The 15,242-nt window shown below is 36.4% G+C and overlaps 1 long non-coding RNA gene across 1 annotated transcript in view; it reads right to left on the bottom strand.

The window, feature by feature from the left end:
* The window catches only part of LOC107755233 (uncharacterized), a 17,238-nt gene extending 2,852 nt beyond the window's left edge, over positions 1 to 14,386 (bottom strand). The window contains exons 1-2 of the long non-coding RNA XR_001641670.1: positions 14,308 to 14,386; positions 11,466 to 11,714 (exon numbers count right to left, since the gene is read on the bottom strand). This is a non-coding gene — a long non-coding RNA (uncharacterized LOC107755233). The remainder of the gene's footprint in view (positions 1 to 11,465; positions 11,715 to 14,307) is intronic.
* Positions 14,387 to 15,242: the final 856 nt, after the last annotated feature.

Genomic DNA, 15,242 nt, shown 5'->3' with positions numbered 1-15,242 from the left:
CAAAGACTATAGAATACCCAAGACGTGTCACTCGTATAGTTTTGAATGGGGAAAAATGCAACACTCAATTTTGCAACAGCAAAAGAGCCCATCGCTAATAGGTAAAGTCAGCGCGTCACTGCAGCTGCCGTTAGAAGCATAGATATAAATACCTACATATCTATGGTTAGAAGTTCAGGTTGCTATAGAAACAGTCAACGCTCTGAGATGTGCGGCATGCGCACTGGCTGATCTAGCCTGAAAAATAAGCTTTATTTAACGCTATTTGAGCAAAATAAATAACATTTATGATACAGTTGTTGTCAGATTTCATTGGTGATTTCAAATATGAAATTTAATCGTAAGCTTAGTGAACAGTTTTGGAGAATTTGATGTTTCCCCATTCAAGGAGATAGGAGTTGCACTTGCATGCCCGAGAGGCGTTTCAAAGATGACCGCCGAGTGATATGACTTGCCTTAAAGGGACTTTGCCACTCCTTTATTACATCTCCTATCATCACTTGGATTACAGCATCACGCTCCTTCTTTTTGAACATGATGGGCGGAATATTTGATGAATTACGCTACAGCACTTATATTATTGCACTAATTGGCCTTTAACTCTGTCTAATCTTTAGACAGAGTGTCAATCAATGCATTGGAGAATACGGCGAACATAAATGTAAAGAAACGAAGTTGCTTGTCAGATTTTCCTTGCAAGCAACCATATTTTTTCAAATAAACCCAAAAAACCGCAACCCGGGATTTTTTCACGCAACTTTACAAAAAAAGAAGCCCAAAGTCGCGTATAATAAGTGGACTTGGCAACTGTGCTGCTGTACGGCTCCGTTGGATAGTGGAGACGGAAGAAACTGCTTCTTGAAGTTTTGTAGTAACACGACTGTATGTATAATGTGTCAAAAATGTATCACAACCGTAAGGAGAAAGAGAAGCAGTGGGGTGAAATCGCCTCAGTTTTGAACTTCTGTTTCTGCGAAGTGCAGAAAGCCGCTAGCGCGCTAGCTAACATGCTAGTCTTTCTGTCGTGATGTCGTAAAGCATCGCAGACGCGGAATCGGTTGCCGTCCACTATGACACACTACACGTGCTGAAACGATGGAATCTTGCGTCCTTGCGTCCCGATGCCCATTGTCGTTTACGAATCCCCACGACACCCTACGTCAAGCAAATCGTGGCAAAATTGGGCTAAAATCGCGTAGTCTGAACTGGGCATAATTTATCTCTGATAAACTTTCCGTCACTAGCTGGGTTTCCATCACCCTGCTTTTAATGCGCATTTTGAAGTATCGCATCAGAATCGAGAGATGGAAACGCTGAATTTCAAATAAAAATGCCTTAATTCGCAAAAAAGTTGTTTTGCTCGCTTGAGGTGGTTTTTGACTTGTGCGAAAAAGGGTTAATGCGAATAATGGGAGATGGAAATGCATTTTGCGAATAAATTCCTCCAAGCGCATCAAAAAAGTCATGTGACTTTGCGCTATGGGACGGCATAACCTGACTAACCAGCGGACCGATCTCATTCCACAGCATCTCAAATGTTGTTTTGGTCATTCGGAAATGCACGAGCAAAGTCTATCATCAAAGTATTTCTGTACAATTGCCTCCCTGAAATGTCTTACACGACTGCGTTCCCAAACAGCAGCATCCACCTCCGAAAGCAATGACCGCGTTCATTGCATTTCGTCTGCTCGCTCTGAGGCGCAAGTAATTTATTATATATGAAAATTATTATATTCTCCTACTTTTCTTAGTGATTTATAGTGTATTAGTAGTATAACTCTATTTATATTCTCTTTGACTTGTTGGATGGAAACGATGCTTGTTCGCAAATGTTTTATATGCGATATTCCAGTTTTGCGCATAAGTTAAATTCGCAACTTTGGATGGAAACCCGGCTAGTGACAGCTCTGAGGCAGCAACTCCAAGCCATGATGAGCATTTGATGTTGTTCTACTGTGGCTTTTTCCCCCCACACCACACTTTGTTTGGTTTCAGTCCATAGAATATTTTTTTCCAATTGCACTGTGGAGCATCCAAAGGCTCTTTTGCGATCTTCAAACATTCAACATTTTCCCCCCTTTTGCTTGTTAGTTTGTTTTGGACAGTGGCTTCCTTCATGGTGTACTCCCATGAGCACCGTTTTTGTTTAGTGTTTTAAGTACTGTTGACATGTGACGGAGATATTCCAGAATGGGACTCGCATACTTTTTCCACCCTGCACTGTGGATGTTTACATAACGTGTTCATTTAAGACAAGAAAACTCATCAGTCTTTGTGTATTTGTTTGGGAAGACTGTATTTTCTTACTATTGCTGTTACTTATATGAGCAAATTGTATGATTAATTCAAGCAGAAATCACTGGGTTCATCTTCTTTTTAATATTATATACACAACCATTCAAAAGTTTGGGGTCGTCAAGATTTTTAAATATTAAAAATAAAAAATTGTCTTATGCACACCACTGCATTTATTTGATAAAACATATTTTGAAATATTACAATTTAATTTATTATTGCAAAATAACGGCTTTTCATTGTAACATTTTAAAATGTACTTTATGATGGCAAAGCTTACTCCAGTCTTCAGTGTCACATGATCCTTCAGAAATGACTAAATCATTCTAATATGTTGATTTGGTTTTCAAGAAACATTTCTTGTTATTATTAATACTAAAAATAGTTGTGCTGCTTCATATTTTATGGAAACCTACAGTAACACTTTACAATAGTTCAATTTGTAAACATTAGTTCATGCATTAGGTATCGTAAACTAACAATGAACAATAGTTTAACCTAGAAAAAAAGCTCTGTAAATGTAAATTTCTATACTTTAATAAATGTTTTAACATTTCAAATTGTATAAATTAACATAGAGTTATGTATTACAAATGAACATGAATTAACAATATACAAATGTATAACTGAATATGAACCTTAGATTTATAATGCTGTAAAAAAAGAGTTAACAAATTCATGTTAACAAGTATTGTAAAGTGTTACCAAAATTACAGTTTCAGCCTATTCTCAACTCAAAGTGAGACAGCATCAGATCTTATCAGTATCATTTGTTTGAAAAGCTTTTTTAGTTTTTGGCCCATTTTTCCCCCATTTCAGGACCATCATTTCAAGCTGATATCTTCATTAAACCGATTGTTTTATTAGGAAGAAACATAACCTTGACTCACAAGGACAGGCAGAAGAAAAAACGCATCTCTGATTTCTTTCAGAGACATTAATATTTATTAGAAGGCAGCAAGTGCAAAAGTATAGGCACCAGCAAAAAAAGTTTATCAAAGTACAAGCTGTTTATCAGGGTGGTAATGTAATTAGTCCTGGGTGAATATAGTCTCCTTTACATTACCTTAACCTGGACAGGGGGCAGATTCCGGGTCCAGGAACAGGGTCCTGCCAACACTTCCTCATAAATAATGTTCCTCTGCTCGTCTCCAGCTCCTCTGCTGATCAAACACTCTGAGACACAGTGGGAGTAAAATATGGGAACGTACTTCTAGCATTTGTGAGAATTTCAGCTCTGCAGGAGGAACTTAGGAGATGCTGAATAAACATAAATGTAGCTATGCTTCTGAAGCCATGCAATTCTGCTGAGACTCGAGTAGAATTTTATCATCAAGTATAATTTTTTAACATATCCCTTACGTACTACATAAATGCCTCAACGGTAGGTCTTTATGTAACTTTAATGGGACGTTTTTGAGCACAGGAACAGTATCAGAAAAGATAGTAAAGCCTGGCTCACACTATAGGATTTTTAGCCCGATTTAGCCCCGATTTCCCCCTCCCGAGAATCGGAGCAAAAATCTTATCGAGCCCCTCGATCGGTCTCGATGTTCGGCGCGGATTATCTGGTAATGTGAGGCGTTCACCGATCGAATCTTGCACCTCCCGATCTGCTCGCACACAAATCGGGGTCGCCCCGATCATATCAAACATGTTTGATATTTAGATCTATATACGGCTATATGATTACGTCAGTACTTTCACAATAGCCAATGTGCGAACAGCTGCAAAACAGCTGCTGTACGGCCCCATTGTATAGTGGAGACGGAGGAAACTGCTTCTTGACTTTTTATAGTAACACGACTGTATAATCTGTATAATGTGTCGAAAACGTATCACAACTGTAAAGAGAAAGAGAAGCACTGGAGTGAATTAATAATATCTTGTAGTGTGTGATGCGCCACGATGTTAAAATCTTGTAGTGTGTGCATGTTTAAGATTTGAGGCAAGATAATCTGCAAAGATTCTCCTTATGTGTGTGCTGCAACCATATTTCATAATCGGTTAGGATTTTAAAACTCCTGTAGTGTGAGCCCGGCTTAAATAAAACTAATCAAGGTACAAAGCAGGCTAGATTTGAACCAAAATCGTCTACTTGGGCACCACAGCACAATGTGTCTGTATATATTTTTATTTATTATTTATTTATTATTTTTTTGCTGGTATAAATTTGTAAAATGTGTCAGAAAGTGACACTTCCTGTCATAGCATCAAGTCACAAACATGTTTTCATTTAAAAGGCAATCTTCTGTGTCAGTGATTGCAAATGCTCATGCATATCCGTGTCTTAATTGTTGAGTTTTTAAGCAGGTGTCAATGGCAATTTCCTTTTCTGCTATACCTAATCAGACATTAGAAAAGAACCAGGCTTGGCCCCTGCTGTGCATAATCATATTATTTCTCTTGTGCTGTTTGTACATCACCCCCTTTTTGATATGGGTTGATTTTATGCTGGGATTTATATAGAGGGATTTAAGAACTTTTTATGCAGCCTCTGTTTCATGCTTCTTATGCAACTAAATTGAAAACTTGAGCAAACTTCTGCTGTGCCCCCTGTTTGACTGTGCAACAAGAACTGCATGTTATCCATTATTTATGGTCCTTTCAATTTACTTCAGAATGCTTCGGCTCAGCCCTTTAACTAATTTTCTTTACCATTTTCCCAGAAATCTTTAGCTTGTTGACTAGCCAGGAAAGTTGGCCATAGTTTCTCATTCCATTGGCAGACCAATTCCAGTTCTGCTAGAAAAATTCTGGGAAAATACATACAAAAGAATAAAATAAATAATTTTTAAAATAAATTAAGTTAAAATCAGGGGGAAAAAAGTAGTTGTTGACTACTACTATTACTACTACTTGTTTATTTCTTTTTCCTAGTACAGTGTTCCAAGTCAGTTGTGAATTTGCACTGGAAGGTTTGCACATTTGTGATACATGGCTTCATATTCTATAACTTAAGAACCAAAGGAATGTGTGAATTTACAATGTATCTCAATACACAAGAGCACTAGCCCTAGGTATGCCTCCATTACTCACAATGTGCAATGTGTTCTCAGACATTTCTGTAGCATTCAGCACAGACTTTGTTCACATGCACTGCTACTGTATACGTCCCTCGTGTAATCAGACTATGTATAATGCTGGTGTTTCACCTGAAGCATTGCAGCAGGTAAAGAATGAGGGTCAGAGAGAAAGGCAATACAAGGCACCATTATTTGCCATGCCAATAAAGCACATCAAAATGGCAGAAAGCAAAAGATTGTGGAGGGAAAAAAAGAGAGAGTAGAGCAAACAACTTAAGGAAAACTTAAAATATACTGTGAGTAAAGATAAGACTGCGAGTAAGAGAAAAAGGTTTGAAGGAGAAAAGATCCGAGTTGAGTGGGGTGCTGTGATGTCCTCAGCTCTTTGTAATCCCAGATCACAGTGCTCTGATAGCATCTGCCCCTCTCACTCAGGATTAACAATAAGGCAGTGCAATCCAACGGTCCCTCTCACACATCCGTCAAACATGTGGTTCCTTCTCTAGTGGGTGGCCAACCAGAACACAACCATGGGTCGGTGCGCTCATTACATGATACACGCTGAGAGTAATTGATGCCAATCTCTGTTTAAATGCCAATTAAACCAAAGATATTTGTTCTTCCAAGTATGTCACAATAGGTATCTCTATAATAGAGGAACGAACATCATGTAACAATTGAACGAGCAAATTAGACAACCGTGTTAGTGTAATAGCAATATACATAAATATGTTTACAGTAAAACAACTTTAAAATTTTACTTCAGTAATTACACTCTTAAAAATAAAGGTGCTTAAAAGGTTCTTTACGGCGATGCCATAAAAGAACCATTTTTGGGTCATCAAAAAACCATTCAGTCAAAGGTTCTTTAAAGAACCATCTCTTTCCTTTTTATAATCTGAAGAACCTTCTTTCGCCACAAAGAACCTTATGTGAAACCAAAAGGTTCTTCAGATGTTAAAGGCTCTTTATGCAACCATTTAGACAAAAAAGGTTATTCTATGGCATCGTGAAGCACCTTTATTTTTAAGAGTGTACAGTGGCAATGTTACGGGATGCCATTTTAGTGACAGTATAGTTTGCCGTTTTTAATTGCACATGTCACAAAATGATAAAATATTATTAATAAAATTAATAATATCCAATGTGTGATCCACTGATCCAATAAACATTAACAAAACTCTATAAAACTTAACATAAAACACTCCAATGTGCATAAAAACAAAAATAACCTTTGCTTTTCTAAAACAAATGTAAGTTGTATGTACATGTTGCCATCTTAAATATTAATTTTATCTGTAAATTATTAAGAAATGCATTTTTACTTATAAAAAAATATTTTTGTTGTTGATAAAATGGTCTAATTTTAGAATAAAAATGTTTTGTCTTTCAAAAAAAAAAATGTTTCCTGTATATCAAGTTAACAGATTTTTTTGTATTTGTACTGTATTTGTTTACTAATACTTTTACAGTCATATATTGTTTGATGTAGTCAAGATACTTTTTTATAAAGTGAATTGCAAGTATATTTCAAAAATATTTATTTCTGAAAACTCAGAGGACAAAAGTGAATTTATGCACATATGTGGGTACATTTATCATTAAAACCCTCTTCAATGTTCAATGTTCATGCTGGTTTTATTTGCTATACAAGCTTACCAAGAAACTGCAATGATGGCCCAAAGTTTTAGTGTGACTGATGAGCGCTTTATGTTGATTAAAATGTGAATGAATCCCTAATTTCGCCTGCAATTTAGAATCGGCATTTCAAAAGAGCCACTCAGTGCAGACAACAGCGTTGCTTTACACAGCTCTCACAGCTGTGGGCAATTATGCTCTGGAGCACCGGGGCCGCCATATTCTCATCTAACTGTGTTCATCAACTCGCTGAAGTTTAAGGAAAGCTGCTGATGCAAAGCAGTGTGTAAACAAGGTTTCCCCTTATCTTCACATTGAAGAGTAAGTCATACAGCAGGAGGATGTACAGTGTGTGTGTGTGTGTGTGTGTGTGTGTGTGTAGGCAGATGGGGAGCAGGCAGTTCTGATTGAATGTGTAGCATTTGTTTGTGTGCGTTTATGTCATAAAAATATTCCTTTCAGCATTTTAATGTCCGAGCAGAATGTCCCCATCACTGTGAAATTCACCGGCCTATTGAGAGTCTGCCTCTTGTGACATTTGGTTTAGCACTCTGAAGTTTTAATACTCAAACAGAATCAAAAACAGGCAGACTACAAAATCCTGGTGATATTGACTCCATGCTGAGTTTATCCAGACTGTCAGAGTTTTCAGTAACTGGCATCCTTACAAAGTAGCCATAAGAGAACTCGCTCCAAAAAGAGGTCCCTTTGCTCTTGTTAAAACAGACCCCTGAAGACTAGCAAAATAGCTTCCCCTCAGCATTACTGGGTAAGACGATGCTGGAAACTCTAACAACCACCGGCCTCAAGCATACGCGGATGGCTGTCAACCCAATGCCACATGCAAAACTGCAGCAACAAATTCGATTCATGCATTTTAGAGTTTCTCATTATGCATGTGCAGAGTGGGCTGAGCTGGAACACTTATGCAAAGCAGAAGCCAATTTGAGGCAAGTAGATGCGAAAGCACAGAAATGTTCTTAAACTGCCTGGTTTGACAGCTATTTCAGCTGAGGGGTTCTGACAAATACATTAAGGATATTAGCTCGCACTCAGTATTTACTTAGCATGGGTTTTAAAGGTGCGCTCGGTAATTTTTCCCAAGTTAAAAAGTTCTACAAAGAAATGAATAGCAGTTTGGAAAAAATGTTTAAAAATCACACACTCGCACTACTGTTTAAAAGTATGTTATCAGTTATATTCTTTTGAAAGAAATTACTACTTTTATTCAGCAAGGATGCATTAAATTGATCAAAAGTGACAGTAAAGACATTTATAATGTTAAAAAGATTTCTATTTTAAATAAATGCTGTCCTTTTGAGCTGTCTATTCGTCAAAGAATGACACCAAAAAAAAAACATCATGGTTCCACAAAAATATTAAAGGGATAGTTCACCCAAAAATGAAAATTCTGTCATTAATTACTCACCCACATGTCATTCCAAACACGCAAGACCTTCGTTAATCTTCAGAACACAGATTCAGACATTTGTGATGAAATCGGGAAACTACGCGCATTCACAAGAGTACCACGACGCATGAGTGCATACTGGTACTGTTGTGAACGCGCATCGAAAACTGACACAGAAGAAAATAAATTGTTGAAAAAAGTCGTTATTTTTGTTTTCTGTGTGCACAGAAAGTATTCTCGTAGCTCCATAAAATTACGGTTGAACCACTAATGTCACATGGACTATTTTAACAATGTCCTTACTACCTTTCTGGGCCTTGAATGTGTCAGTTGTGTTGCTATCTATGCAGGGTCAGAAAGCTCTCGGATTTCATCAAAAATATCTTAATTTGTGTTCCGAAGATGAATGAAGGTCTTACAGGTTTGGAACGACATGAAGGTGAGTAACTGATGACAGAATTTTCATTTTTGGGTGAACTATCCCTTTAGGCAACTGTTTTTAACACTGATAATAAGAAATCACTTAAATCAGCATATTGGAATGATTTCTGAAGGATCATGTGACTGGCTTCTTAAAATTCATCTTTGCATCACATAACTAAATTATAATTTAAAATATATTAAATCAGAAAAGTTACTTTAAACTACAGTAATATTGCACAATATTATACTATGTTACTGTACACTGAAAAAATTATACTAAATTTTTTAAGGTAAGTGGTTGCAAAAAAATTATTTTAGCTACATTTGAAAAAACATATTGAAAGTTAGTCAACTAAATTTTATTTAAATGTAGCTAAAATAAATTGATTGCAACCACTTACCTTAACATTTTTTTTTGTAAATTCAATTAATCATTTTTTTCAATGTAGCTTTGATCAAATAAATTTAGCCTTGGCAAGTATAACATACCAAATATCTTACTGAGCGTAAACCAGTGAATAATTGTGTATATGAGAGAAAGTCATATCATTATCAATTCACTTCATGTAAAACAAACCAGCTTTCAAAAAGGCTATTGTGTCAGCGCCAATGGCTTCGTGGTGGCGATTTTTCCCGATCCCGTCCCCCTCTCTCTCTCCCACTGTGCTTCCTGTCCTATCAAATTAAAGGCAAAAATAATTATTTAAAAAAGGCTATTGGTAGGCTATTGAAAGCAGTATTGATTCTTCCTCTCATGTGAGTGTCATGTGTATCATTTTAAAGGTATTTTTCAAAAGTACTAATCATTTCTTCAACTGTAAAACTTTTTAATGAGGACAAAAATTATTGAGTGCACCTTTAAGTGCTCTGACCTTTCAAAACCCATAAAATATGAATATTATATATCTCAGCACTCACTCAATATTCAGTCTCTGTCAAGGACCCGGGTTGTTCATAAGTTGCCACGGTTCTTTTTGGCTGCAAGTATTTATTGAAATTACATGTTAAAAATACTGTTATTTTCTTACTAAATCTACTATATGTTCTACTCTTCACCAAGAATCATCTAATTGTAATGACTGTTGTAAATACATTTGACATTTTTGTCAGCCAATGCTAGAGGACAGCTGAGGATGAAGCGCCCGGCTGACATTTATGGTAATAAACAAGGTAGTGGACTGACGCCATTGATCCCATCTCTCGCTTACCGAGTGTTGACTATGCAGTGCTTTGAAGTAGGATAGTACATAAAAAAAAAGTCACAGCTGAGTTAATAAGAGATACAGAAGAGACGAAGCCTGTCAGGACTGCTGTTCCACATACAAGAGGAAAACAAAAGAACGCTATTTTCTCATCAAAAGATGAAGAAGAGGGGGGAGGGGTGTTGTCTTCACATGGGATGAAGAACATAAAGGATGGCGTGATGCATTTTTGACCTGCATGCCTCAGCCTGCTGCGTTTTTCATACAGATATCTATTTGAAAGAAGTTGAGAGAATCATTCCTCAATCATTATTTTGATATTTCACAACAAAGACTGTATTCTTATATAACCAGAATGAAATGATTAGCATTGTGATTTGTCCTTGAGACAGCAATCATTTTCTTAGACCAATCTAACTACACTCAAATTCTGGCTCAAATACACTCAAATAGGCTCGTGGTTTGTTTAGTTTGCATAGCCCCATTAATCGTAGAAGATATATCTAAGACACTGAAAACTGGACATTCAACTTTACAATCAAAGGAATAAAATGACATTTTACAATATATTAAAATGGAAATTTATTTAAAGTGTAATAATATTTCACCATATAACTGTATTTTTGATCAAATAAATGCAGTGTTGGTGAGCATAAGACACCTCTTTAAAAAAGAATTTTTTTACAGTAAATCTTACAGTATAGTGTGTATAGTACAGTATAGTACAGTAGAGTGTGTGTTGCATGCATTCTCAGGTCAGCACCTGCTCTTCTGTGTTTGAATTTGATAATGAATAACACTTAGCTTTAAGTATGTCTTGCAAAAAAAAAAATTTTTATTGAAGAACAATTTTATGCAGAAAGGAATAGACTGCCTGCAGCTATGCTGACACTGTCCGTGATAAAACATTATAACCGGCTGACGGAATCAATTTAACTCTATTTATTTCATCAGAAATACCACTAAATGAGAGAGCAGCTAAGAGCAAGGCTGTTTGCAGAGAATTAAGTCATCTTATCACGGAAAAAAGAAAAAGAAAATAGGAAAGTTAAGGGAAGAGTTGGTAGGGTTTTTTTACCATACAAAGAATTGACCAGAATTTGAATTAACACATTTATGAATGGTTTTTGATTAATATTTAATGCTTTCTGAAGTGACCTTACAGCATTTTATAAAGGACTTTCAAGTTCAAACATAATAAGCGCTTAGCTGTTGGCAGCGTTTTTCAAATATATATATTTTCTCGTGTCTAGTTTTTTTTTTTCAGGGACAAACATTTTATACTTTCCAAAAGGAAACAGTCGATAAGGGTTAACCTCAGTTACTTTATTGCAAAGTAAATATGTGAACTTGACCAACTTCAGAAACAAACTTCAAACACTTAAAAGAGCCCCTTCATATCAAACAAGAACTGTCAGTTGAGAGCTTCCTCGGTAGCTCTACCAACACAAGCAGCCACCACCACCCTACCTGTCCTCCACCGACACACTCAAGGTCTTCCGAGGAGGGAAACTTCTTTAACTGATCACATGCTGGAAACATCTCCAAACGTTCTGTTCTGCTCCACAAGCACAATTCCAGCAATTCCTTCGCTTGTCCAGCCATCACTGTTATAATCAGAGGCTGCCAGGCTGCGAGTCGAGGAGCCTGATCTCAAAGAACATTCAGTGTTGAAGCGTCATTAGCCTCTGCTCGACCTTTACCTCCCTCCTGAGCGTTCTGAAAAAAGAAACATGAAGAAAAGGGCTGAAGTGAGTGCTGAACTGACAGGTCTAGGTGTCCAAGACTTTTTCCTCGGGCAAGAGAGGAACCACTTGGTGGCCAACAGCACCAGAGATTAAACTGGGTTGCTGTACTTGTTGAATAGAGTGTGGCATTAGCTCATTCTATGAGCTCTGACTGGGCTGAATGGCCCATTCACTGTAAATGGAACCATTAATGGGTCTGTCAGGTAAAGGAGAGAGCTCTTAAACAATTATCTGCCGACACTTGAGAGCTAGGTGGTCCGGTGTAATGAGAACGCCTGTGAAGGCAATGGAACTACCAAGGTGGTTCCATGCGATACTAAGGCTAATGTTGAAATATAATATGCCAGAATTGTCCTGAGCCAGAAACACAAAACAGCAGCTCTTGGTTACGCTTTATTAAATCTTTATGATTCACTCAAGCCCAAATAGTCTAATGCATTTTGTTTTTCAGTCATTCTCATTTCCATCAGCCAGTTCCAAATCATAGAGCGTGGAATAGAAAATAAAATTATATCTCAAACATGGGCTTGCCAAAGATGCTGATGGGGCTGGGGGAGATTTCTATGCTGTATTATTTAAAAGAGCGTAATTTTCATAGACAATGTTTAGATCTATCAGTGTTCAACAATTTTGCTTAACCAGAAGTTCTGATTTTCACTGGCCGTACCACAAATAAATTATTTATTTTTATTTGTAGCAATGCATTTTTATATCTGCTAGAAATATTTATACTTTTCATTAAATGTTACTTTTTTAGATTTATTTTTATGTTTCTTAATTAAAACTTTTTTTAACAAAATGAAAATACTCAACAAGCTGGAAATGATGCAGCCATAATCAAATACACTTTTGCTGATAAATGGTGATGTTGCGCAAAACATTACTGATTGGTTTGGAATTTTCAACACATTCTTATAAAATGCTTCCAAGGCATTTTTAAAATTTAGACAAAACCTAAACTCGGTCATTCAGATAGAGCTGGATAACATTATCTTAGTGACAAATCAAGTACATTTGCAGCATCAGTGTAGAATACACATATATCACAGAAAACAAAATAATCATTATCGCAAGGCTTAAAAATAGATTTACAACCTCAATGGATGTAAAAAATCATCCATAGGACAAGTGACTGTTTCATCAACGTTAAACTCTCTTACACTGGTCGCAGCCTGGCAAGAATTAAAAGGATTGTTTTCCCAAAAATGAAAATTGTGGACATGAAAAATGTCGATTCAAACTTATATGGTCTTCCTTCTACTGTGGAACATAAAAGAAGATATTTAAAAAAAAATAAAAATAAATCAGTGTTGTTTTTTTTGACAATACAATGGAACTCAATGGTGACCAAAACTGAATCGAACGTTCTTCAAAAAAAAAAAAGAAGTCATAGTTTGGAATGACATGAAGGTGAGTAAATGATGACAAGAACGTTCATTTTTGGACAAAGGTTGGTGGATTGAAAAAGGTTGAGAACCCCTGACTGAGCACAATGGGTCTGGTGCAATGGTACAAGCCTGGTCAGGCAGTATCGTTTCTCACTAACCACAGTGCATGGACAGGAATGAAAAAGCAGGTGTTAGCAGGAATTCCTCTGAGAATTGTTTCATTTCATCTGTTCTTTAGATCCCTAACCTCTGAAGGACCTGTGCCACATGCCTGCCACCAGCAGCAGGAAAAACAACCAGTTGGATGCCAGTCAGATCTGTTTATAAAACCCTATAATTCACAGAGTACATGTACGTGGGGCAGGAAAAATCAGAAATTCGGAAAAGGGTGACATTCAAATATTTGTCAGTGAGAGGTACATTTTGATGTGGATAGACTTTGTATGTGATCTTTTTGTCTGATGTAATATTGATGGAGTCAACTGTGCTTCAAATAATATCCCAGCGTAACAGGATCAAACCAGCATAGTGATAATATACATGAGACTCTATGTGGAACATTTCCTCAGGGGGCATCAGAGATAGAGATGAAGATATCAGGTTTGACATAATGAGCTCCTGTGAGATTTCTATTTTTTCTCTCTCTCTCAATAAAAACTACAGAACACCTCAGAGGACTCGTGGAATACAAATTCTCCTCAGTAAAGGATAAAGGGTTACATCACACAGCGGTAAGCAGGTGACAGACCAAGCACACAGCATCTTGTAAACCTAACTGAAGTTTAGCTGGGATTCTTACTGCATACCAAGAGATGTTTAACAACCAAGGGTGTAATTCAATTAAAAGAATTAAAATAGGGGTGGTATTCAAAGATGTTCATATAATTGCTTTAAATGCTGTTGTCTGAGGCTGACTATGTCTATGTAGCTTCGAGTACTATTTTTTATCATTAGTACGTAAATTCAGCTCAATATAATATCAATAAATTCATTGACACCAATATTTATTTTAGTTCAAAATATTACCAATAAGATTATATTATTAAACGAACATAAAACGTTTTAATTTAGTGCCAAATATTGCCAATATGTAGGCTATTTTACGAAGTTCTGATGTGTTAATTATTTTGACAGTTTTAACATAATTCAAAGAAATATGACTGTTGAGAAACTCACCATGCCGTCCAAGAAACAGTATTTCCCTCTTTCTTCCGTGAAACCGATCTACCGTTGCAGATTCACAACGCGTTCAATAAAAAATGGGGTCCCACTTTATATTAAGTGGCCTTAACTACTATGTACTTACATTTAAATTAATCATTTGGTACAATGCACTTATCAAGTACATACATGTTTTTACATTGTACTTATATTTAAAATATATCTGCATGTAATTACATCTGTAATTAATTTCTGTAATTACATTTATAATTACACTGTTGACCCATCCCTTACACCTTAACCCACCCTTAAACCTACCCATACCACCAAACCTGTCCCTAACCTTACCTGTATCCCACCTCATAGCAGCAGAAGTGTTTTGCGATACAATATGAACACAATAAGTACATTGTACTTATTTTTGATGTAAGTACATAGTAGTTAAGGCCACTTAATATAAAGTGGGACCAAAAATGGCGCCATTTGACGTGACACTGCTGTTGGTTTGACCAATTTCAGTGTTTGCAAACAGTGATGACGTTTTTTGTGGGTAGGAGATATAAACTTGAATTTGCAAGAAAAACAGAATTGTGAAATAAAATAGTTAAATGTTATGTCAAATATTATAGGTTTAAATAGTATTTAATGCATGTATTTCAACTGTAGGGCTAATACATTATGTCCCCTATATGAATATTATATAGACCCGTTGTTTAAATCAAATTTATGCTTTAAAAGTAGGGTAATCATAGCAGGTTTCATCCATAGTTTGTCCGTTTAAACGTCTGTTTAGCTTCAAATGGCGTCTTTGACGACAGTATTATATAAAAAATTATTTGCATTCCGATTCTGCATCCAAAGGCACAACAATACATTTTTTCTCTTATTCCATGGATTTTAGCCGTTTCCCTCCACTTGTTCCCAGTGTTTTTATGCCACCACAATGCGCG

Source organism: Sinocyclocheilus rhinocerous, unplaced genomic scaffold (genome assembly GCF_001515625.1).
Source record: "Sinocyclocheilus rhinocerous isolate Xijiao unplaced genomic scaffold, SAMN03320098_v1.1 scaffold562, whole genome shotgun sequence".
NCBI lineage: Eukaryota > Metazoa > Chordata > Actinopteri > Cypriniformes > Cyprinidae > Sinocyclocheilus > Sinocyclocheilus rhinocerous.
Note: the sequence above shows the minus strand (reverse complement) of the source record. Positions and strands in the feature narration are given on the sequence as shown.